Source organism: Lontra canadensis, unplaced genomic scaffold (genome assembly GCF_010015895.1).
Source record: "Lontra canadensis isolate GAN:19392208 unplaced genomic scaffold, GSC_riverotter_1.0 scaffold34, whole genome shotgun sequence".
NCBI classification, from domain to species: Eukaryota; Metazoa; Chordata; class Mammalia; order Carnivora; family Mustelidae; genus Lontra; species Lontra canadensis.
The window spans coordinates 5,750,991-5,776,773 of NW_022631028.1; positions in this window are offsets into that span (position 1 = coordinate 5,750,991).

Below are 25,783 nucleotides of genomic sequence, written 5' to 3' on the forward strand. Positions count from 1 at the left end.
AGAGTTTCCAGAATCTAGACATGTAAGGTGGTTACTTAACTAATGGACGGTACATCACTGCTTAATTTCTGTGCGAGGATATATTCACGGCCTTGTCACATCTTCAGTTTTTTCAATAGACCCAGAAATCTGGATTTTTATGTAAAATCTCCTAACATTCTTCAGTAAGATTAACTAATATGAGATGTTTGCCATTACAAATTGTACTAGCATTATTATTGCCCCCAAATTCCCTGATCATGTGGCCTTTTCAAGGAGATGAGTATTTCCTGGAATACCATTTTAAAAGCATCGGTCCTGAATGAAAATCCAATGGAAAAAAAAAGAATATTCTCTTTTCTATGGCCTCACGCATACAGACACTTCTCGTAATTTATGATACGTGGAGCTCAGAGCTTCTCCCATTCTGTAACCAGAGCCTGTAAGTCAATGAAAGAGTTAGTCTAGAGGCCCAGGTCTGCCAATTTATTTCCTAGTGTTCACTTCATGCAATAACCTCCCTTGGAAAGACCTAGAAGAGGAGAAAAGGGAGAAAAAGACCACCTCAGAATCAGGCAACCATCCAATAAAACAGTGCAAATATTTGTAAATGTCATCAAATTCAATTTGTATTCATCAAGGCCCTTATACAAATGTGTGAACCATCAAGTTGTATTTAAATTGGACCCATCTCAGTTAAGGGACTCAGTAGCTACTCCGTGCCTACATCTGTTGTTTAAAAACTTTTATCATGTTATTGCTGGAAATAAAGAGCTCGGTGTGGTATGACTAATAATGATTTTAAGCTTGTACATCAGGTGTGACACTGTTCTAACATACTTAGAGCCAATGGAAACGGTTTCATCCAGAACCCGTCTCTTGGTAAAAAGGAAAATGTGGCTCATTTCGTAAGACAGGTTTTTGAGTTAGGTAAAGTTTATTTGTTGACTTTTGTGTGTGTGTGATTAGATTTATCTATTAATGGATTTGGCAAGCATGCTGAGAAGTTTTACTACGAGGCTTTTTTCCGTTATCAAATGATGAAGAATGTTTTCACCAACACAAAAATTCAACATCATTTTCTGATCAAATCCAGAGTAACTTTCACAAAGCAATACAGTGGTTTTCTATAGCGCAGTATATTATACCAACCTGCCATTGTCACTGATGTAAGTTATGAAGGGTATAAAAATTGTTTATGAGGAGATCCACTCATTCCTCACCTACATAGGATATGTACTCCCTCCTGGAAGGTTAAATGACAAATCATAATACTAGTTTTTCTTTTAATTAAGCTTCACACTTCCATTTCAGAATCTATTAAGGTTTACCTGACAAAGAAGTATACCATTTCCCTTTTCATGAGCTGTCTGCTTTCCAAATAAAAGATTTGGTGTCTAGTAAATTCTAGGGCTCAAGCCACCTCCATCAAGTGTATAAATATAAGAAAATAGGATATAAGATATATTAAGAAAAGTGAGGGCTCTGGACTAGGGACAGCAATGGTAGAATCAGAAGGCTTAGTGCCTACGGGCATCATACAAAGTGATAAAATAGAATTATGTTCACACTTCAAAGAAAATTAAAGAGAAAATCATTAATTGCTTATGCAGGCGTACGTGCACGCGCGCGCACACACACACACACACACACACACATCTCCTGTTAAAGATTTAAAACTTTTAGGTAGAATAAGAGGGCTTTTTTTTTCCTTGAAAAGGTCTTAGGGGCATATCAGGAGATGTTGTGACATGTTCTCTTATCATTGGTCTGCAAAGGGTTCTCATTTATTTATCTATTCATTATTTAGTTTGCTTCACGTTTCACCACGTGTTAAGCTCTCATTTTTTTGACTTGGTGGCTAGTTCTATTATTTAAAAAAATAATAATTACTGATTATCAAACATGAAAGCTGGGACCCCAGCCATAACAGACTGATTTATAGATCAGGTGGCATACAGGCAGCCCTAACTCCCATCTGTTCGGAGAAGTTGTAACCTGAGAGTACACTCACACGCACGTGCCGAGGGAACTCTGGGGCCAGACTTGCCTCACGACAGTGGTTGTCAGGAGCCTGAGTGTCTCAGTCTGTTAAGCATCTGTCTTCAGCTCGCGTCTGCTTCAGCTGAGGTCATGATTCCACAAGCCCGGGATCAAATCCCATATCAGGCTCCCAGTGAGTAGCCTGCTTTTCCCTCTCCCTCCTGCCCTTTCCAGCAGCCAGCATTGGTTCCAGAATACTGTTATCCTGCAGCGTTAGGGAACCAGGGTGGCCCAGTTCTTCTGTTTTATTTGTTGTGGTTGTTGTTGTTGTTGTTGTTGTTATTTTGGGAAATCCAGAAACTAGAGGCTTGTATGATTTCTCAGAATGTTAGATATTGATAACCCATTGAATTTGCATTAAAAGAAAAGGGCTAACAACTCTGTTCCACCCATGAAATGCCAGTTTGAATGAAACCATCCAGTGAAATACTAGTCTGGCCTAACATTGCATTATTCTCATGGATTTGCATCTTTGTGTACATCCTCTGCTAGTAGAAAAACCAATGGAGTTAGAGTTTGTTTGACGTTCACTGCACTTAACCTACAGACTGTCTTACTTTTCCACTGAGAACTCTGGGGGCATCAACCCACCTCAACTGTCCTCGACTGGGGGCATGCCACGGTTACAAAAAGGGGTCAGCCCCTGGCTAGAGTGAAGTTAATTGATTAAACTTCCATAGATTCCAACCTGGGCGTCACAAACTGGTGTGGGAGCAAAATTTAGGGACTGGGAAGAGACCGTATGAAGTCAGCAGAACCCACCAGTTGGTGCTAATAGATATGAGAAGCTTGTACATTTAGTTTAAAGAATGTTACAAACTGGCTGCCCCATTGGAATGGCCTTTTCTCCCTGCTTTCATGTTCCACAGATACCTTCCCACATATGCAAATTCATGACTTCTTTGTCCCCTGAGCTGGATCCTCCTCCAGATCTAGAAGCTCTCAAGGTTTCTCACCCCTCCCCCACCCGCCATTTCACACACACACACACACACACACACACACACACACCACCTCCCCATCCCTCCCACCCCCCTGAAACATTTCTTCTTCTCTCTTTCACATTTCAGGCTGATAAAGGACTATATCCATTGAAAAGAGCCCTAAGACTGTGAGCTAGTACAGCCCTCAACCCCCTCCCCAAAGATTCAAGTCCTCGTTCTCTACTTATAATCTAGAAAGGCCTGTACTCTCTGAGTTTTCACATCTATAAAATGGATATCGTGCACCAAGTTTAAAGGTTATGGGAGGATGAGGGAAATAGAGAAAGGGGAAATGTGTTATAAATGGAAAGCAGCAGGTAAGCTGTGGTGGTTGTGCTCTTCTCAAGATTCCCATGATTCTGTGTCACCTAGAGGCTCCATGTCAATGCTAGCCCCACCCAGGGCAAACAAAAAAAGAAACGTGGGTAACTAACAGCCAAAATATGATTTCATGTTCTCTTGGTAGAAAGCTCAAGGACTAGACTGATCTTGCTCAACTTTGTGGGATTTGCCATTTGCCATTACCACTGCTAATGTTTTTAAGCCACTAGAAAATGTCAATATAACTTACATTCAAGCGTTGGCATTGGCACAAGCAAGTAATTGTATGTTGGAGAAGCCACCTTGCTGGTGTCCAGACTGTTTATCCAGATCTTGAATTGCTAATGACCTGAACCATCTGCTGTGTAAGACAATTTTCAGCAACTACACAGTGTCATTACCTGGCTACTTTCTCCCCACATCTGGTCTCTTGTCATTCAGACTATTGTCCTACCGGATTCCTATGTGAGCCCTTGTTATGGCAGAGGTCTGACTTTTTATTGTCCGCTCTTACAGCTAGCACAGTGACAGAGACTGCTTTCATTCATTCATTCACTCGTTCACTCAACTACACGTAGTTACTACGTGTCAGGCACAGTACTAGATACTGAGATAACTCCAGAGTTTACATTGTTCTGGGGGAAAGAGACAAAAAACAGTGAACAAGTAACCATAAATCATGATAAAAGACATGCAAAAGGAGCCACAAAAGTAAATAATGGAAGGGAAACATGAGCTTGGGGAGGATAAGCAGGAAGTGTCTCTTGAAGGAGGTGGAACTAAGAACTAGAGGGTAGCAGGAAACAGCTATGCAGAGACCCAAACAGGGAGTGAGGGTGAGCAGCGTGGATGTTGCAGGTGGCTGAATTAGTATATGCCAAGGCCTCAGCCAAGGAGAATTTCTATGTGTCTGCAAGCCTGAAACAAAGTCTCTTCCTGTATGTTGTCAAATCAGAGTAGTTAGAGCAAAGTGGCAAGAGTTTGGAGAAGTAAACTTGGAGTCAGATCATGGGGCTACACAAAAAGTTCGAGTTTTGTCTAAACTGTGGCAGGAAGAGATGAAAAAGGTTTTTAGCCAGAGTAACACAATCTAATTTATACTTACACCAGACACTATTAGTTTCCGTCTGGATCCTGTCCTTGGTCCTATACATGTGCAGGGCAGACCAGATGTCTCAGGGAATTAGGAGAGCAACCATCAACCACTGGCAGATGAAATTTGATGTACAAATTTCCCAGCTTCCTCATTCTCAGGTGGGACAACTCTGAGGGTTGTGCTACATCATGACCGTCAAGTAGAACTTTCTGTACTGTGAAAATGTTCTTTATCTGAGCTGTCCATTATGGTAGCTACCTGTGGCTATTGAGCACTTGAAATGTGTCACCTGTGACACAGGAAATAATTTTTATTTTTATTTAATTTTATTAACTTAATAGACAGCCACATGTTGCTAATGGCTATCTTATGGGAGAGCACAGTTCTATTCAGTCTCTGAGTTGTGCCAAATGAGATTGAGGCCCAGCTGCCCAAAACCTGCTCATAAACATACATTTTTGGAGTTCCCTTCATTCCTGTCTCATGTCCTTGTTTCCTTAACAGTGCTTCCTATATTCATCTCCCAAATAAACTACTTGCATTAAAATCCCTGTCTCAGGGCCTTCTTATGGACAGACCTAAGGCAATGTTAAGGTGACTACTCTATTCCAAGAGAGGAAAAAGTTCGGATAGGCACACAAGTGGAACTGAAGGGACCAGTAAGGAGGTTTTTTATACTATTTAGTAAACGTAAATGGAACACTTTCCTGTCACAAACTAGGCACAGATCAGTGAATTCTTCTTTTCCTTTTATGGAGAAGCTGAGAGCTTACATTCAGGTCTCAACTGCATCCATAGATTCCATTTCATAGGCTTAGCTATCCAAGGCCATCTTGATGAGCCAAGAGTAAGCCTGGGCTGCATCTCATAAAAGTAAGTCATAATGAGAAAGCTTTCTGTCCCTTCTGATTTGACCTACCTCATTGTCAATGAACAAAGTTTAATTGAATTGTTAATGAGAACATTTTAATTCATCTCTAATCCTAGTATTTCTTTCACCAAATGGTAAAACAAGTATGGCATTCTAGAAAATACACGAGAAAGCTCTAATCTCCAGTCCTCATTTAGGGAATCATTAACACTTCTTAAAGAGGTCCTCACAAATGACCTTCTGTGCAGACAACACCAAATCATCCCAAAAGGATAAAATTGTAGCCTAAAATGCCAGTGTGGAAATTTAAGGGCATAAGTGAAAGATCTAGGAAAGTCACATAATCAGGAAAGTCTGTATAAGAATGACAAAGACCTCTAAGAATATCATTACAAAGGCTAAATGAATTAAGGACTAAAATCGACTTCCAGAAATAGTTAGATCATCCTAAAAAGCATCTTGTAGCTATGTTCAAAGCAAGTAGGACAAATCTGCCTAAAACCAGGAATGTATAGGTGATAGAAAATTTAGGGTTTTCTCTCAAGCAACTGTTTTATTTCTCTTTTCTTTTTTCGGGTTAATAAAATTATCTAGTGCCTAAAACATCAGAACGGAATATTGTTCAGAAAGAAATAAATTCAAGAGATTCGTAACAGAGCATCTAGCTCTCCCCAGTTGTTCAAGTACCTTGTGTGTCATGATCATGGGAGGGGGATAACTCTGCTTTGTACTATTTATTGATTTCTTTAGTGTAAATACTCCCACCCTGGCTGATTTCAAGCTACCATGCACCATTGACTCCCACAGCCAGTGAGAGCCAGCTCCAGCCTATCACCATCTCTGGGAGAGAATCACAAAACTTTCAAATTTCTGAACTATCAAAAAATGACCTCACTAGTGACAGGGAATTTTGAGGTATCTGGGAGAGGCACCATATGGGTTAAGTATAGCTACAATTGTTAAAAAGAATTGAGTTCTTAAAAGTAAAGACCAGTGACCCTGAGACCAGCCCAGGGCAAGATTCTGCAGATGATTTAAGTGATTTCTGTGAATAGTTAGGCAAGCAGTGATCACCAGGAGCCAATTTGCATTCACCAGGAAAAAAAAAGTCATGTCAGACACCTTTTTCATTGACCTGTGTTCTTTAACCAATCTGAAAGATTTCAAGACATTGATGACCACAGTATGTCCAGATTTTAACAAGGCATGAGTTTTTGGCCAAGAATTGGCAAACTACAGCCCTCACAGTAAATCTGTCCTGCTGTTTCTTTTTGTAAATAAAGTTTTATTGTAACATAGCCATGTTTACATATTGGCTACAGCTACACTTGAGCTACAACAACAGTTGAATGGTTGGTGCTGCAGAGATCTTATGGCTCAGAAATCCTAAAATATTTACTACTGGGCCCTTTATGAAGTTTGCTTGCCCCTAGTCTATCACGGAAAAGACTGGATGACAGGAAAAGTTCATGTGGGCTCATAATCACAATGAATAGCCATATTCAAATGTTTCTAATTCATGGAATGATTGTATCCTGGAGAAATACTTCTGGTAGCAGAAAAGTGAGTTCTGTCTGGGCTGTGTCCTGTGCCTTGTTTTATGATTAACCACACGGGGGAGGGTATTGACATAGCATGCTGGCCGGTCTTGCAGATGGTCCATAGTCAAAGTGGTCATTGAGAAAGTAGAATGGTTAAATCAAGTTCAAGCAAATATGTAGGTAGAGGAAAGCAGTTTTGATGGTGAGGAACAGTCAAAGGACATGCTCTTTAGATTTGCGAGAAAGAATAAGTAGATGAAGAATGAAAGGTGTACTTAAATATTGAAAGTTCTGTCATTTAGAAAAGGATAAAATTAGTTTCTAAAGAGTGCATGGAATTTATAATTTTAAAAGATTTTATTTATTTATTTGAGAGAGAGAGTGTGTGCATGAGTTGGGGAGGGGCAGAGGGAGGACAATCAGACTCCCCGCTGAGCGGGACTTGATCCCAGGACCCTGAGATCACAACCTGAGCCAAAGTCAGATGTTTAATCTGTTGAGCCACCCAGGTGCCCCAGAGTGCATGGATCTATAACTAAATATATTTCAGTTAAAACAAGAACAATTTACCCGATAGGTTTTTCACAGTATGTAGTGATTCTCTTGTTGTGAAGGGTGTTCAAACAGATGAGAACTCTTGGGAGTTCTGTAGGAGGATTTGTGCCTGAAAAATCTCGTACTTCTCAGAATTTATGATGATCTAAGTCTGCTAGGGTTAGGGTTAGGGTTAGGGTTAGAGAATTAGAGATCTTTGGTAACATCAGATTCTTACGATGCAAGAAATTCTCAAGTTCTTGAGAGCAACTGACACTGCCTGTATCCAGATGGCTTGGTTTGGATGTAGAGATGTCCCTTAACTGTCCCCAAAGTATTGCTCACCAGTGAAAACAGGTCCTCCTTTCCAGCTTCAGAGGCATCAGTTTCTTCAAAGTCAATTAGCAAGCAAGTCCGCTCCACTGTTAACCAGTGGGTTACAGCAATGATGAGGTAATGATGGAAAGGACTTGGAATCAGAGGAATTTTCTAAGAAACCAGCAGCCCTTTGTTAGGGAGCTGGGCCAGAATTTCAGTCAGGTATAACCTCAACTGCAAAGATGAACAGATCAGAAATTTAATCACAGGGAAGCAGACCAAAAACAAAGCCACCGAAACCAAAATGTTTGAAGATAGGAATTGGTTCGAAGATGTAAAACTGAGCAAGTCACCAGTATTTTAGCCAGGGATGTCTCCACTACCATTTATAATGGTTTGGCAGATGAGTGTTATCCTCTCATTATCTACCAGTTTTAGAGCCAATAACACACTCGAGTAGTAGGATAGTCAATACATGAAAATTCATCTGGACAGAATCTCTCAAGTCTATTTCATCTTCCCATTTTAACTTATGCCACTTATGATCTCTGTGCTCTTTCCAGAAATGTCTAAATAAAAGACCATCAGATACTTCTTTGCTCTGGGAGGAAGTTTTGGTTTGGGAGAAAATTATTAAATAGGAATAGTCAGTGCAAACCCAGAGGTGCCACATCCATTGTTAATTTATTTTTCACTGTGGTACATTTACCCAGAGTCCAACAACAAAATGTCCCAAATATTCCAAAGTGCTGAACAAAGCTGCATGCTTGCAAATACCATCAAAGAAATATGGGCCCTATGTCAGAAGGGCATCACCCTACAAAATAATCTCTTTACAATCCTGCCCTAATACAATGTTTGTCAACCCTGCAAGATCCAATGCCCCCTTAGGACGTCATCTAAGCCTCCTGAAATGAAATTCATGGATAATATAAATTCCCTATACGTGTAATTCCAAAAAATTAATGTAATTCACAAGTATAATATAAAAGAGATCTGCAAGAAAATTGACTTATAATAAACTAATATTTATTTTAATCTGTAAGTGCTACAGCACATAATGTTAGAAGATGTAATGAAATACATAAAGATTTGAACACACTTCTAATGACTAAATTTGGATTTAAGAAGTAAAATTTATTCAGATATGGTTGACGTATTTTATTTTAAATTATAGACTAAGCAAAAGTGTGTGTGTACAAATATTTTAAAATACAGATGAAGTAACAGATATGGTGTACTGACATAAAGCCAAGAATGCAACATTTATAAATAAAAACTGAAACAAATGGGTTTATTGCTATGATTTTTCTGGAATGGTGACTAATTATTGACCAAGTTCAGAACAAACCAGGACAATCTTTCCCCATGTACTGTCAGTTACACTCCCGAGTAATTTTAGTGTGTATCAAAATCATGACCACACAGATGTCCATCACTTGATGAATGGATAAAACAAAATGTGGCTCATCTATACATGTCACTAATGTCACTGAACCCTAAAAAGGAATGCAGTGCTGATACATGCTCCAACATGGGTGAACTTGGAAAACACGGGGCTGAGTCAAAGAAACCAGACACCAAAGGTCACGTATCCTATGATTCTATCTCTATGAAATGTCCAGAATGGACGAGTCTCTAGAGAAAGAAAAGAGGTGGGTCGGTTTCCAGGGGCTGGAGGGAAGCAGGGAGGAGAGAATGGCGGTTAGTTAGTTGTTTGGGACTGATGAAAATTGTCTGGAATTAGTGGCAATGCACCACTTTTCTCTTTTCTTTTCTTTTTTTTAGTATAATGGATACACAATGTTACATTAGTTTCAGGTGTACAACATAGTGACTCATCATCTGTAAATATTATGCTCTGTTCACTACTAGTGTAAACTGTCATCTAGGTATACAACCTTTGGAATATACTTAAAACCATTGACTTGTTCACTGCTTTAGAAGGTGACTGCGTGGCTCAGTCCATCAAGCATCTTGCCTTCGGCTCAGGTCATGATCCCCAGGTCCTGGGATTGAACCCCGTGTTGGGCTTCTTGCTCAGTGAGACAGGCTTCTCTCTCTCCCTCTGCCATTCCCCCTGTTTTTGCTCTCTCTCTCTCTTAAAATAAATAAATAAATTTTTAAAGATCTTTAAAAGGGTGAATTTTATGGAATGCCAATTATGCCTCAGGTTTTTAAAAGCATGCAAAAATTTCTCTTTTTGTGTCTGAGTTCACTTTTGGGCCCAGATCATTTAAAACAGATTTTTCACTTCCACTAATGTTCACTGTGACATTAATAATGCTTTGAGACAATAATTCTGCCTTGAGCAGAAACATCTCATGCACTTTAGGCATATATGGTCTCTCCCCGCTCACCTTGTATTAGCAGCCGCCCACAATCCCTGTAGCCACCAAGAAACCATTGCACAGGGGTGCCTGGGTGGCTTAGTCGGATAAGTGACTGCCTTCAGCTCGGGTCGTGATCCCAGCATCCTGGGATCGAGTCCCACATCGGGCTCCTTGCTCCGCAGGAGCCTGCTTCTCCTTCTGCCTCTGCCTGCCACTCTGCCTGCCTGTACTCTATCTCTCTGACAAGTAAATAAATAAAATATTTTTTAAAAAAGAAAAGAAACCATTGCACAAATTTCCACGTGGCCCGTGAGTGTAAGTGAGGTATTGCCTTGTTGAGAACGACAATCATAAATGCATGCAAAAATAATTAAGACGTATAAATACTTGGCACCACACACTGCTGGTTTTCGAACCCACTGACAGCACTTGGCGCCACTTAAAGACCACTTTGAGGCCTGTTCAAGCTGCATCTGTTGGTCCTTTCACAGACTTCTCCCTCCTTTTCCACCCAACTTTTAAGACAGCAGTGCAGAATATACTCCTATCCAGTGACCTGTGAAATGTTTGCAGGTTTCTGTTTGGATTTCTTTTTCTCAAATACACATTATTCAGATATGCGGTGTTTCTCAGTATTTGCAGCATCTCAAGATTCAGTAATGAAGGACGCCTGGGTGGCTCATTCTTTAAGCCTCTGCCTTCAGCTCAGGTCATGATCCCAGGGTCCTGGAAGGGAGCCCTGCCTCAGGCTCCCGGCTCAGCGGGGAGCCTGGTTCTCCCTCTCCTATTCCCCCTGCTTGTGTTCCCTCTCTCGCTGTGCCTCTCTGTCAAATAAATAAAATCTTAAAAAAAAAAAAAAAAAAGATTCAGTAATGATACGTGTCTCAGAAGGAGTTTAACAACTTTATAGTTCTGTGGTGCTTTGAGGTAGAGGGTGAAAAAGCAAAACAACAACAACAACAACAACAACAACAAAAGCCCAAAGCTTCCAAGCTATTTAGGATTTTTTTTCATGTTTCTCCGGGATTTTTTATTCTTGCTTGTTTTTCTCCACTTAACACAGCAGTTAAGAAAGCCTCGAGGCATGGGAAGGGCTTCAAATGTGCAGCGAAGTAGCTGACGGCTTGCTGGGTTGTAACACCATCATGGGCTGCTGGCACCACAAAAAGCAGCCAAGAATCTTTTCAGTTTTTCTTTTCTCAAATTGGCTCCTTCCAAGTGCTGAAGGCTTAAAACCGGAATCTCAGTCAGTGATTCCTAAACTGAGTTTTGGTACACACAAGTATGTCTCTAATGGTTGCGAGGAGAGTCAAAAATTCTCCAAATACTTGATTTTTATTGACAGTCTTTTTCAAAATAAAATATGCCCCCAGAGTAACATAGAAAAGGTGTACAACGCGACCCAGACTTTCTCAAAAATACCGTTGCAGCCTGCTGGTCACTGGCTGATATCTGCCTGAGTGTGCTTTCTGCAGGCTCCCAGGAACCATTGCCTCTTGTGGGGTGGGGTTTTGATGAGATAATTATTCAGCTTACACATTGACTATAGTCTCAAAGAGAGGAGAAGTGAAGGCATTTTATTCAAAAATGTCCTAAACACCAAAGAGGATTTTGAAATCCCAGAGTAGGATTACATATCTTCTATTTTTCGGGATCATTCCATTTGGCTTCCTAATGTAAAACTTAGCAAATTCTACAACTGAAATAAAAAGTCTTTTTGTCAAATATTTTAATCTGAGCATAACATTAATTCTCTCTTTGAATAAAGTGAAATCTAGCTTTATGTTCACATTTATTCAAGGTTGTATCTAAGAAGCATAATAGGTTTGGGTCAGATCCAACATATCATTAAAAAAACTCAAGTCAAGCTAAAAGTCTGTCGGAGACCGCCTTCCAGTTATCAAGGAAGCAATGGTCATTATGTTAGTTGTATAATTTCTGAGCTATCTAACAGATTTCAGTGATGTTTGAGACGTGTGTAAGTGGAAGGCATGGTTTTTTTTTTAATTTTTTTATTTTTTTTATAAACATATAAAGTATTATTAGCCCCAGGGGTACAGGTCTGTGAATCGCCAGGTTTACACACTTCACAGCACTCACCATAGCACATACCCTCCCCAATGTCCATAACCCCACCCCCCTCTCCCGACCCCCCGACCCCCAGCAGCCCTCAGTTTGTTTTGTGAGATTAAGAGTCACTTATGGTTTGTCTCCCTCCCGATCCCATCTTGTTTCATTTATTCTTTTCCTACCCCCCAAACCTCCCACATTGCATCTCCACTTCCTCATATCAGGGAGATCAAATGATAGTTGTCCTACTCCAATTGACTTATTTCACTAAGCAAAATACCCTCTAGTTCCGCCCACATCGTCGCAAATGGCAAGATTTCATTTCTTTTGATGGCTGCATAGTGTTCCATTGTATATGTATACCACATCTTCTTTATCCATTCATCTGTTGATGGACATCTAAGTTCTTTCCATAGTTTGGCTATTGTGGACATTGCTGCTATAAACATTTGGGTGCACGTGCCCTTTTGGATCACTACCTTGGTATCTTTAGGGTAAATACCCAGTAGTGCAATTTCTGGGTTGTAGGGTAGCTCTATTTTCAACTTTTTGAGGAACCTCCATACTTGTTTCCAGAGTGGCTGCACCAGCTTGCATTCCCACCAACAGTATAGGAGGGTTCCCCTTTCTCCGCATCCTTGCCAACATCTGTCGTTTCCTGACTTATTAATTTTAGCCATTCTGACTGGTGTGAGGTGTAATCTCATTGTGGTTTTGATTTGTATTTCCCTGATGCTGAGGGATGTGGAACACTTTTTCATGTGTCTGTTGGTCATCTGGATGTCTTCTTTGCAGAAATGTCTGTTCATGTCCTCTGCTCATTTCTTGATTGGATTATTTGTTCTTTGGTTTTGAGTTTACTAAGCTCTTTATAGGTTTTGATACTAGCCCTTTATCTGATATGTTGTTTGCAAATATCTTCTCCTATTCTGTCAGTTGTCTTTTGGTTTTGTTAACTTTTTCCTGTGCTGTGCAAAATCTTTTGATCTTGATGAACTCCCAATAGTTCATTTTTGCCCTTGCTTTCCTTGCCTTTGGTGATGTTTCTAGGAAGAAGTTGCTGCAGCTGAGGTCAAAAGGTTGCTGCCTGTGTTCTCCTCAAGGATTTTGATGGATTCCTGTCTCACATGGAGGTCCTTCATCCATTTTGAGTCCATTTTCGTGTGTGGTGTAAGGAAATGGTCCATTTTCATTTTTTTGCATGTGGCTGTCCAATTTTCCCAACACCATTTGTTGAAGAGACTGTCTCTTTTCCATTGGATGTTCTTTCCTGATTTGTCAAAGATTAGTTGGTCTTAGAGTTGAGGGTCAATTTCTGGGCTCTCTACTCTGTTCCACTGATCTATGTGTCTGTTTTTGTGCCAGTACCATACTGTCTTGATGATGACAGCTTTGTAATAGAGCTTGAAGTCTAGAATTGTGATGCCACCAACTTTGGCTTTCTTTTTTCAATATGTCTTTGGCTATTCAAGGTCTTTTCTGGTTCCATATAAATTTTAGGATTATTTGTTCCATTTCTTTGAAAAAACTGGATGGGATTTTGATAGGGATTGCATTAAATGTGTAGATTGCTTTAGGTAGCATAGACATTTTCACAATATTTGTTCTTCCAATCCATGAGCATGGAACATTTTTCCATTTCTTTGTGTCTTCCTCAATTTCTTTCATGAGTACTTTATAGTTCTCTGAGTACAGATTCTTTGCCTCTTCGGTTAGGTTTATTCCTAGGTGTCTTATGGTTTTTCAGTGCAATTGTAAATGGGATTGACTCCTTAATTTCTCTTTCTTCTGTCTTCTTGTTGGTGTATAGAAATGCAACTCATTTCTGTGCATTGATTTTATATCCTGACACACTATGGAATTCCTGTACAAGTTCTAGCAGATTTGGAGTGAAGTCTTTTGGGTTTCCCACGTGAAGTATCATATCATCTTCAGAGAGTGATAGTTTGACTTCTTTGCCAGTTTGGATGCCTTTAATTTCTTTTGGTTGTCTGATTGCTGAGGCTAGGACTTCTAGTATTATGTTGAATAGCAGTGGTGATAATGGACATCCCTGCCATGTTCCTGACCTTAACAGAAAAGCTCTCAGTTTTTCTCCATTGAGAATGATATTCGTGTTGGGATTTTCGTAGATGGCTCTGATGATATTGAGGTATGTGCCCTCTATCCCTACACTTTGAAGAGTTTTGATCAGGACGGATGCTGTACTTTGCCAAATGCTTTTTCAGCATCTATTGAGAGTATCATATGGTTCTTCTTCTTTCTTTTATTAATGTGTTGTATCACATGATTGATTTGTGGATGTTGAACCAACCTTGCAGCCCTGGTATAAATCCCACTTGGTCGTGGTGAATAATCCTTTTAATGTACTGTTGGATCCTATTGGCTACTATTTTGGTGAGAATTTTTACATCTGTGTTCATCAAGGATATTGGTCTGTAGTTCTCTTTTTTGATGGGATCCTTGTCTGGTTTGGGGATCAAGGTGATGCTGGCCTCATAAAATGAGTTTGGAAGTTTTCCTTCCATTTCTATTTTTTGGAACAGTTTCAGGAGATAGGAATTAATTCTTCTTTAAATTCTTCGTAGAATTCCCCTGGGAAGCCATCTGGCCCTGTGCTTTTGTTTGTTTTGGAGATTTTTTATGACTATTTCAATGTCCTTACTGGTTATGGGTCTGTTCAGGTTTTCTATATCTTCCTGGTTCAGTTTTGGTAGTTTATACATCTCTAGGAATGCATCCATTTCTTCCAGATTGTCAAATTTGTTGGTGTAGAGTTGCTCATAATAGGAAGACATGGATTTTATGGAGGGGGCTGTGAAGGTCCAGGGGTTTCGGGGCTGACAACTCAAAACCTAATATAAGCATTTGTTGGAAAAGTGCATCTTGGAGGCCCTCCCCCTACTCTCTCTGCTCTGAGAACTGCTGACTCTAAGTTCACAGTCTCTGAACACGCATGAGGATATGGAGGTCATGACTTGTTGCATACTGGAGCAGTTGTTTTTTTCTTTTTTAACTTTTTATTATATAAAACATCAAGCAAAAACAAAAGTAGATAGAATAGTATAATAAAAACTCCTTTACCCATAACCTAGCTTGAACAAGTAGTAGTACATAGCCCATCATGTTTTTTAGCCCCATACCCACTGACTACCCCCACCCCAGATTATTTTGAAGCAACTCATATCACCTCATCTGTAACTATATCAGACCATAATAGATAAGGCATCTTTTAAAAAACATAATCACGATATGATTATCAAAACTAATAAACAATTAACAATGAACCATTAATGTCACCAAATGCCAAATCAGTGCTACTTGTGACCTTCTGACTATCTTATAATTTTTTAGTAAATTGCTTGAGTCAGGGTCCAAACATGGTTGTGAGTTCCATAAATAAGAATGGATTGATATCTTTCCTAAGTCTTGTAGGTTTCCCTTCTGTCTTGCTTTCTTTTCCTGAAAAAAAAAAAAAAATTGAAACAGTGGATTGCCTCTGTCCTGTAGAATCTTCCCAAAGTCTCCATTTTGTGGACTACATCTCCATAGTATTATTAAAAATGATCTTGTCCCTTGAATTTCCTGTAAGCTAGTAATTAGATCAAGAGGCTGGATCAGATTCACATTGTAATTTTTTATTTTTTCTTTGCTCTGGAAAGACTTCTTCAGCAAAGATGTCTACTTTCATCAGAAGGCACATAATGGCTGGTTGATTTTTGTGATGTCATTGATCATCAATGATTGATTACCAGTCATTGAGGATCACCACTCATTCATTAATTTCTTAACAGTTATAAATACTGATATTTTAAATTCTATTATTCCTTCTTTATTAACTGGAACACTTGTCTGAAAAGGAATTTTTCCTCATCATTATCTATAGGGACAGATTTTATAAGAAGGCATGGTAAGTGGTTGATTCTCTTTGTTTGTCAGGTTTCAAAATATTGAGATGTTTTGCCAGCATCCTCCAAAGTGACCAGTGCATTTTTTGGCATCATTATGACTTCATGGAAGTCAACATAGTTGATGTGTTTTAATTCTTTGCATGTATTATCCTTACTGAAGCTCAAATTGCCCCCTCTTCTGCCATTTGAAACTTACTGATGTCTTTTTAGGGACTTGTAAAGGCAAACCAGAAGGGAATTTCAGTAGGAATTCCAAGGGCTTCCTGAGCAGCAGACTAAGAACTCCTTCCCTTTGTAGTGTGTTGTCCAAAGTGCTACACTCCTCTCATATGGACTCATCCACAGTCATAGCAATGCTGGGGATGGGCTCTCAGATAGCATCTGGTGGTAACTGTGTTGAATAGGAGAGAATACACAGCCCAGGTAAATGAAACAAACCTGCCAAGTTCACCAGGACTTCTTGATGGTAGAACTGTGATGAGATATCAGATCTTCTGATTTCAGGGCTCTTAACACATATCTTAATAAAGCTAACCATATTATCCTTGTTAGGATGATTCCCATCAAGGTCTTGAGAACAACCTTAGACACCTTCTAGGATACTTGAAGACAAAAATGTGTGATTAAACCAACAGTTACCCCTTCTCACAGAATATTTTCATGCTATGGACCAACATGGTGGATGATAGCATGTTATATTTTCTCTTGATGAGAATCACGGTCCATGAGGTTCCTCAGAAAGTCCATTTCCCAGGATGGAGGAAGATTTAGGAAGTATTGCCACATAAGCACTGTGTAGAGAATGGATCTTATTTTAACAAGTTCTTCTTTGTGAAGCAAGGATAGGGAGAAACTGGAGTTAAAAGAGGAAACTCAAAAAAAAAAAAAAAAAGAATTTCTGGTTGGACGAGCTTTTCCTGGGAAAGGATGAAGACCTGTGATAGGTATCTTGCTACTGTCAAGCATTGTGCTCTCATCCAGTAAACTGGATTATTTTCCTGCTGACTGGAGATCTAACAAAAGCAGTGTATCTTAAACATGTGTCAAATAAATTAGTTGCAATTGTACTGTTTAAAATGGTCTAATGATACCCAACCAGTAGTGTTTTCCTCCATCACAGGTTGGGAGTAAATGAGAATTTGCTGAAAAGTCAGGCAATGATTTTGTTCTCCTAGATAATAAGGTGAAGTAAAATTTTTCCTAATGACTCTTTTGTCAGTTGACTGAAAAAGAAGTGACTGTGACTTAAATTAATTTGAAGGCAGGATCTCTCCATGTTTATTCTGTGTTACTCAACTTGCTATATTCTAATAGATAAGCTAGGCCCTCCAGGTTGCTGAGCAGGCTATGTGGAAGTAAGTGAACACCACAATAATATGAAACCTCTGAATGAAAAGCTAAAAATGAAAGAAGTCTGGTTTTAATAGATGTCTAGATATACAAGTGCCTTACACCAAATAGCTAAATCATGGGTTAGCAAACTCTTTTTTCTTTAGAAGGTCAAACAGTAGTTGCAGGCAACTACTGAAATCTGCCATCACCACTTGAAAGAAAGCATAAACAATACATAGACAAAAGAACAGAGCTGTATTCTGATATAATTTATTCACAAAATTATGTACAAGAGTAAGCAGCAGGCTACATTTGACGTATGACCCATAGGTTACAGACTTCTGGTATATATGAAGACAGAATATTTTGTTTTCATGGAAGAATTTAACACTTAGTGACAGGTGTGAGAGGAAAGGTATAGATTATGGGATATTTTTCTGAAACAGTGGCTCCAGTAGGAGATCACAGCTCAAATATCTACAGGGTGAAAACTTTCAGTTACATGAGAGACATGCATGTGTACAAGATGTCTGGATCTGGTGAGAATATAGTTCAGCAGGAAGGGCCTGACTCCCCTCCCACCCCACCAAGGTAAAGGGACCTTGGTAATCAGTCATACCTGACTGTCACCATGTGGAAATGTCCATTGTCTATCTTCTCTAGTGATCAGGTGAAATCTCCCTATTTTTAGATGTTGGAAAATAATTTTTAAAATGTAGGGCAATGCAGAGGAAAACCAAAACAAATCTCATGGCATCCAGACAAGTATCGGTCAAGTACAGAGAAGGTTCTCAATAAATAAATGTTAGAAAGGAAGAGGAGGGGCACCTGGGGGGCTCAGTGGGTTAAGCCTCTGCCTTCAGCTCAGGTCATGATCTCAGGGTTCTGGGATCAAGCCCTGCCTTCATCTCTCTGTTCAGAGGGGAGCCTGCTTCCCCCTCTCTCTCTGCCTGCCTCTCTCCCTACTTGTGATCTCTGTCTGTCAAATAAATAAATAAAATCTTTAAAAAAAAAAAAAAAGAGAGAGGGGGGAGCGGAGGCAGAGAGGTTGAGAGGAAACAAAAATGAAAAGGTAAAAGTCAGAAAAAATGAAAAAGAACCAAATGACCAAAACCATTCTTCAAACTACCAGTTTTCAATCTCCAAGCAAAAGGCTGGGCCCATTCAATCATATTTGACACCAATACTGCTCTGATGACATTGTACATACTAGAAGACAGGAGATGTCCTATATTTATGTAGTCAAAATGATATGTGCCATTTTCAACCTAACAAAAATGAAACCAAGGGAAGACCAGGACCCTGGAGAAAGAAATCTTGGTTTTCATTCCAACCCCCCACTGTGGAAGGCAGGCAACACTCATCTCCATCTTCGCTGCCCTTAGCAGTATTCCCTCCCTCACTGTACATGAGATCATTCGGAAGCCTTGGGAGAATGCCAGTGCCCACGTTCAGAACCCAGAGATTCTGACTTCCTGGGTCCAGTGTGAAGCCCAAGGCCTTGATATTTTGTTTTTGAATTCTCTCCATCTTATTCTGAGGCACAGCCAGGCTGAGGAACAACAAATCTTGACATTAAGGACATACATGGTATTAGGATGATATTTAGATTTACAAAGCATACACAATGAAGAATTGCTTCAGATGGCTATTGAGTGATATGTCCAACAAGGGATACAGTGTTACATTGAGTCATCCAGTAAGTTGAACAGTTAACACAATTACCCTCCCCAATCCTTGCAGAAGTACCACCTGACTAGTTTCTTAGATCAGGGGGTGGCAAACTTAGTTCAATGTCTACTTTTGCATAGTCTGTGAACTAAGAATAGTTTTTACATATTTAAATGGTTGAAAAGAATTTTAAAGAATAATATTAATGACACATCAAAATGATAAGAAATTCAAATTACAGGGCCTATAAATAAAGTTTTATTGGAACCTACCCATGCCTGTTCATTCATATACAGTCTATGGTAGCATTTACGCTACAATGGCCTACAGAGTCCAAAATATTTGCCATCTGACCCATTACAGAAAACTTTTGCTGACCCATGTTTTGGAGGATATAGACCCTTTTATTTGCAAAGATTAACAAATATAACAAGAAACTTCAAAGTCTCAGTAGGTTAACCCAACAAATGTTTATTTCCCCTTATGTCACAGGTTCCTTCCATGTGGTACTGAGATCCTTAACCTTTTTGTGTCCTGGATCCTTTGGCCAGTCTGGCGAAGTCTGTCAACCCTCTTCCAGGAGGATAATTTTCAAATGTATACAATAAAATATGTAGGATTTAAAGAAAATTATACTGAAGTTCAGTAATCAAAATATTCTTCAACTTGATGTGGTAATATATGTGCCTCTTTATTAAAGCATTAAATAATAAAATCTAACAGCATGCTTAATAACTATCATAATTTTAAAACAGTGTTAAGTGTAAAATATTTTGAAGAAGCTGCAACTATGATGTGACATGAAATATCTATGATTTCCCTAGGTGACAAAGTTATAGGAAGTACTTCAACCCTCGTCATTATTTGTCCACATTCATAATAGAAGAAAATGCTAAATTAAGTGAACATAGAGATGTAATGTTTTAACAACCAAGCAGAGTTTCATGAAAATAGAGAAACACTGTTTTTCTAACCAAACTCGTGGACTTTTATCCATATGAATTTTATCCATGAGCCAGGGTTAATGGACTCAAGGCTATAAATACATGAGAGTCTTTGCCATTTCTGGGCCCATGGAAAATTCCATTTGAGGCTCTACTTCCCATTAGCAGAGAGATATGAGAGCAAGCACAGAGAGCCGTTCTAGAGTTGTGAAGGGACAGACCTGGAAGTGGGATAAAATACAACAGCCCAGGTTCTCTTAAGTAGAAATCCAGTTTATGGCCCCACCTACCTGCAAGGGACCCTGGGAAATGTAGTCCAGCTGTGTGCCTGGGAAGAAGAAGAGAGCCACCTAGTGAACACCCAACTGGTCTTCACCACAGCCTCCTCTCCAGAAGTTGCATCCCTCTGCTTTGGCTGCCATAACACAACACTACGGACTGAGTGACTTAAGTAAGAGAAATGTGTTTTCTTACAGTTCAGGAGGCTGGAAGTCCAAGATCAAGCTGCTACCAATTTGGCAAGAGTCTACTTCATACCTACTTCTACTTCACTGTGTTCTCACGTGGTGAAGAAAGACAGTGAGCTCTCCAAGTGTCCCTTCTCATAAGGATGCTAATCCCATGGAGTCAGGGCCCAACTCTTAAGACCTTATATAAACTTAATTACTCCTTATAGGCCCTGTCTACAAACACAGTCACACTGGGACACAGTCCCTTAACAGATGAATTTGGGAGAAACACATTTCAGTCCATAGCAGAAGCCATGTGTCAAGTTCTTGTCTAAGACTTGGAGAGAGGAGGCTTTTTTTTCAGAGCCTTCCTGGTTGCTTAATCCTAATACAGTAAACAGCTCCACATTTTTCCATTTTCATGTTTTATCCCGAAGCAACAGAGCATTACATTAATTGACTTGTCTTATTAATTCAGTAAGCCGCTTGCAGGATGAAACGCTTAGCCATGCTTGTTTGTTTTGGGTCCTTTTTGGTCTTTGGGAGAAGGCTTCAAGGCTCAAATCGTTCTGCTGTTTTCCATAGTCACTGAAAATTTTTACGCACTGGTGAAGATTTGCCACATTTGGAATTACTATAAACAGCTAGTTTCTCATTATGTTATAATTTAATTCGCACTTTTTAGGACGATAAGAAAATATTAGGTAGTTCACATATTGTAAGTAGGATATTTGCTCACAGACAGTTAATGTTGTATTTTAGCATTTATTTTAAATGGCATTCAGTGCCGTAAATTTGACAGCATCAGTTATAGCTGAAGGAAACTCTTGTATGACAATGGTGACTCTGAGCCTAAAATCAGGGAAATGTGGACCTCAGTCAAATATTTTTTTTAAAATAAAACTAGGAAATCAACTAAGTGGTGAGAACTTCCTACAAACAAAGGGGGGAAATCTAGATATTTAATTATCAGATCCTCATATTGTACACTTTAAATTGACATAATGTTGTGTGTCAGTTGTTGTCTCAATGACACTGGAGGGAAATCTAGATGTTTAAGAAGTAGAATTCTGGCAGTATTAAAATCAATCTTGATAGTGACTTTTAAAGGACTCCCCAGACTTACACTGTTTGTTTTCTTTTTCCCCAAAATCTTTTGATATGGCACCAGGACAGTACAGATGGGTGCCTAATGTGTGTTTTTAATGAGATTTATGTTGATGATGATAAATATGCTGTTTTGTGAAACCACATGGGATAGCTACTAAAGCATGGTGAGATGTTTTAAACAATTGTTAGCATTTTAGACAGTAATCTCAAGGACAGTATGAAATTTACATTATTATTATTATAAAAATAGCATTTTAAAGAAAAGTAAAGACATTCTCCTTTCTCCACAAGGACACAGACGTGCATGTTTCATTTTGCTTCTTTGCAAAGAGGCCATTGAACGACAGGTTTTTGCAAAAATCCAAGAAGGTTTAAAGTGCTTGTTCTAAAAAACTGTTTGATATGTTGAGCCTGCAAAGCAGCTCATATCTAGACAAGTGGGTTTAATATGAATAAATATTTGTGGCCCAATGCCCACTTAAGCCTGGAATAAAATGTGAAGTAACCAAATATTATTTTAAGCTTTCCTCTGGTGTATTGTAGTAGAACTTGATACAAATCAAAGATGAATGCATTAGGTAAAAGGGTTTTTATTGCAAAGAATTGACTTTTTAACAGGTTTTCCTGCCCTAATATTATGAAACTGATAACGATGGAAAACATAAAATTAGGAGCTTATATAATCTTCAGCAGCACATGCTCTATTAGCCCTAGGACTTCACAAGCAATTCCTTGCTTTTATGCAAAAACATAGCAAAAGGGCTGGAAGCTCATGAATCCATGCATTCATTTACTCACTTGAATATTTAGTTATTCATTCATTTAAAATTTACTCATTTACTCAGCAAATAATCTTGAGTACCTCCTATGCACCAAACTTTTTCCCATTCCTTTATTTTATCACACAGTATTTTTTGCCCATACATTTCAGGAATACATTCCTTGGGGGGGGGGGCGGGATCCAAAGGATAGAGAGCATTTAAGGGAAAAAAAAGAAACCTAAAATCTCACTTCACTCTTCCCAAGGCCACTGCCTTCACCATAACTAACCAAGCCCCAGATTAGGAGTCATCAGCCAGTGAGCCCACGGGCTAGATTTTATTTTTGTACATTCCATGAGCTAAGAATCTTTTTACATTTTGAAAGGGTTATTTAAAAGTAAAAACATGAACAATATGCAGCAGCAACTGTTACAGGGCCTGCAAAGCCTAAAATATTTCCAGTCTGGTCCTTCATCGAAAACAAAAAAAAAATGTTTGACTGCTGGCATAGACTTCAGACCTTTTTCTAGATATGTATCTATGTCTGTACGTATATAAACACACAAATAGATATATAGGGATCCGTAGTTTTGCATATTTTTATGTCTTCATTGCTCTGCAACTTGTTTTTTTTACTTCATAGTATATCTCGATGATTGTTCTGTGTCAATATATTTACCTCAACTTACTTTTTTTAATGACTCCAAAGAGCATTTCATACCTGTTGTGTGTTCCCTGCCTCTATAAAGCCATTGACCCCCCTTCTTCAATTAGGAACAACCCTTCTCTGAAAAATCTCCCCCACACGTCCTCACTTCACCACTCCATCATGTGTCCCTGGCTTCCATTTTAAATATCCATCCATTCATTTGTTTATTCTACAAATCTTTTTTGACATATACTGTGTGTTGGGTACTTGTTCAGCCCTTGAGGATTCAGGATAGTGAAATAAATAGTCCAAACATCTTACCTCATAGAGCTTTCCCTCTTCTAGAAGGAACAGAACCAGTTAGGAAAATATAGTATGAAACAAGGAAGCACAATATGAAATGCTAGAGGGTGGGGCTTGACATTGAGATCAAGTGGTGCTAGATGGTCTGAGTGAGAAGGTGACTCTTCAGCATAGACCCTTAGGAAATGAGGGTGGTAGCCCTGAGAATATCCGAAGGGAAGCATTCTAGACAAAAGAAGCAGCACATAGAAAAGCCTGAGGTGGGCATGTACCTGGTGAACCCGAGGAAGATCAGTATGGCAGAAGCAAGGTGAATGAGGAAGACAGTAGTGGGAATGAAGTCAGAAAGATAAGAAGGACCTGTATCATGGGGGACCCATGGGCTGTCATGAGGACTTCAGCTTTTAATCTGAGTGAGATGGGAGCCATGGTAGGGTATTGAGCACAAGAGTGATGTGCCCTAAATTGCTTTTAATAAAATAATCCTGGTTGCTGCTTTGAAAACAGATTATAGAGACAGAAATACAAAAAGAGAACCAGCTAGACTAGTCCTAGCAGACTGTGATCACAATCTAGGTGAGATAGGGTAGCAGCCCAGAAGTGGGGGTAGAAGTGTGGGTGTGTTGTGGAGTGAAAGTTCGTGTCCTCCCAAATTCATATGTTGAAATCTTAATCCCCAATGTCATGGTATTTGGTGGTAGGGCCTTTGGGAGGTAATTAGGGATAGATGAGATCATGAAGGTAAGGGGCTTATGATGGGATTAATGTCCTTGTAGAATGGGGAGGAGATTCCAGATCTTTTGCTCTCTCTCTTTTTCCACCATCTGAGACTCAAGGAAAATATAGCCATCTGCAAATTAGGAAGAGGACTTCCCCAAGCACCAGATCTGCTGGCACCTTGATCTTGGACTTCAAAGCTTCCAGGACTGTGAGAAATAAGTGTTTGTTTTTTAAGCCCCGTGGTCTATGACAATTTGTATAGGAGCCTGAACTGATTAAGGCAGGGTAGTAAGAAATGAGTGCTATGAAAGCCAGAGGAAAGGAAAACCACCACAGTAAGTAACCCCCCTCATTGCAAAAATGATGACACTACAACACGGGACAGACCTTCAGACCTCAGGGAAAGGCCAAAGTCAGACAGAAAGTAAAATCTTAACATCTGGAATCACATCTCATATGGGCTAGACACTTTTAAGGTAAGAGTTTTGTTCTCATTAAGTGTCCCCTTAAAAGTGTTTATCATCAAAGGTGACAAACTATAAGGTTTGTCATCAGCCCTGTTATGAAACCAGTCAAACTGAGAGAAGGAAACAATGTTTTTCTTTGCAACTATTCCAAGAGAGAATGTAGGAACATGTGCAATTTCTTTAAAATAGAAATATAAAGAGAGGGGTGCCTGGGTGGCTCAGTGGGTTAAAGCATCTGCCTTCGGCTTAGGTCACGATTCCAGGGTTCTGGGATTGAGCCCCGCATTGGGTTCTCTGCTCAGCAGGGAGTTTGCTTCCCCTCCTTCTCTCTCTGCCTGCCTCTCTGCCTACTTGTGATCTCTGTCTGTCAAATAAATAAATAAAAATCTTTAAAAAAAAAAAAAAAGAAATATAAAGAGAGTTTATAGGTCAAAGTACAAGGAAGTTCCCAGAAAGTAGGAAGATGAGGGCAGAGTTAAGGAAACAATTAGCTGTTGTCCCCCTGAGCTCTTGGTCAGATTCCAGGGGCCAGTTTTCAGCAGGCTGGGACAGCTCTACTGGTCACTCAGTCTTCTCTTCCTGAGGGCTTGGTTATCTCAAGTTCTCAGTGGAAGCCACACACCAGTGTTCCTCTGCTTCTCCAACTGAAGAGGTGTTGCCTTTCTCTTTCTCCCTACAAATCCCAGTAAGCTGAGGTGAGCTCTACTGAGTTAAATGCTTTCTCAGAAATGTAATCTCAGGGGCAAGTTCCAAGTCAAGAGTCTCAAGACCACTGTGTGGGAGGAATCTAAAATCCGGAAGATTCTATGATTTTGTGAGGGCTTTCTCTACCTTTTAAACAATAATGATCCTTGAATATAGAAACTGGGCTTAGTGTTTGCTGATGCATATAAGATCATCTCTCCTTTAATGTGAAGCTCAATTGGAAAATATTGGGACAATTATTTCATTTCTGTTTCCAAGGGAGAAGCCCATAATGTTTCAACCTTGGGAGAAAAGAAACCTAATAATAATTCTAAATATAGCAACACTACTAGTACCATTATGTTGGTTGAATTCTTTTGGTTACAAATGGCAGAAACATGGAGTGCCTGGGCGGCTCAGCAGGTTAAGTGTCTGACTTCAGCTCACGTCATGGTCTTGGGTTCCTGGGACTGAGCCCTGCATTATGCTCCATGCTAAATGCGGAGTCTGCTTGTCCCTTTCCCTCTGTCCCTCCCTCTTCTTGTGCACTCTCTCTCTCTCAAATAAATAAATAAATATCTTTTAAATAAATAAATAAATAAATAAAACAAATGGCAGAAACATGACCCAAACTAGCAAAAAAGAGAATATATTGGCTCATTGAGCTGTGAGGTCCAGGAGAGGAATCAAGCA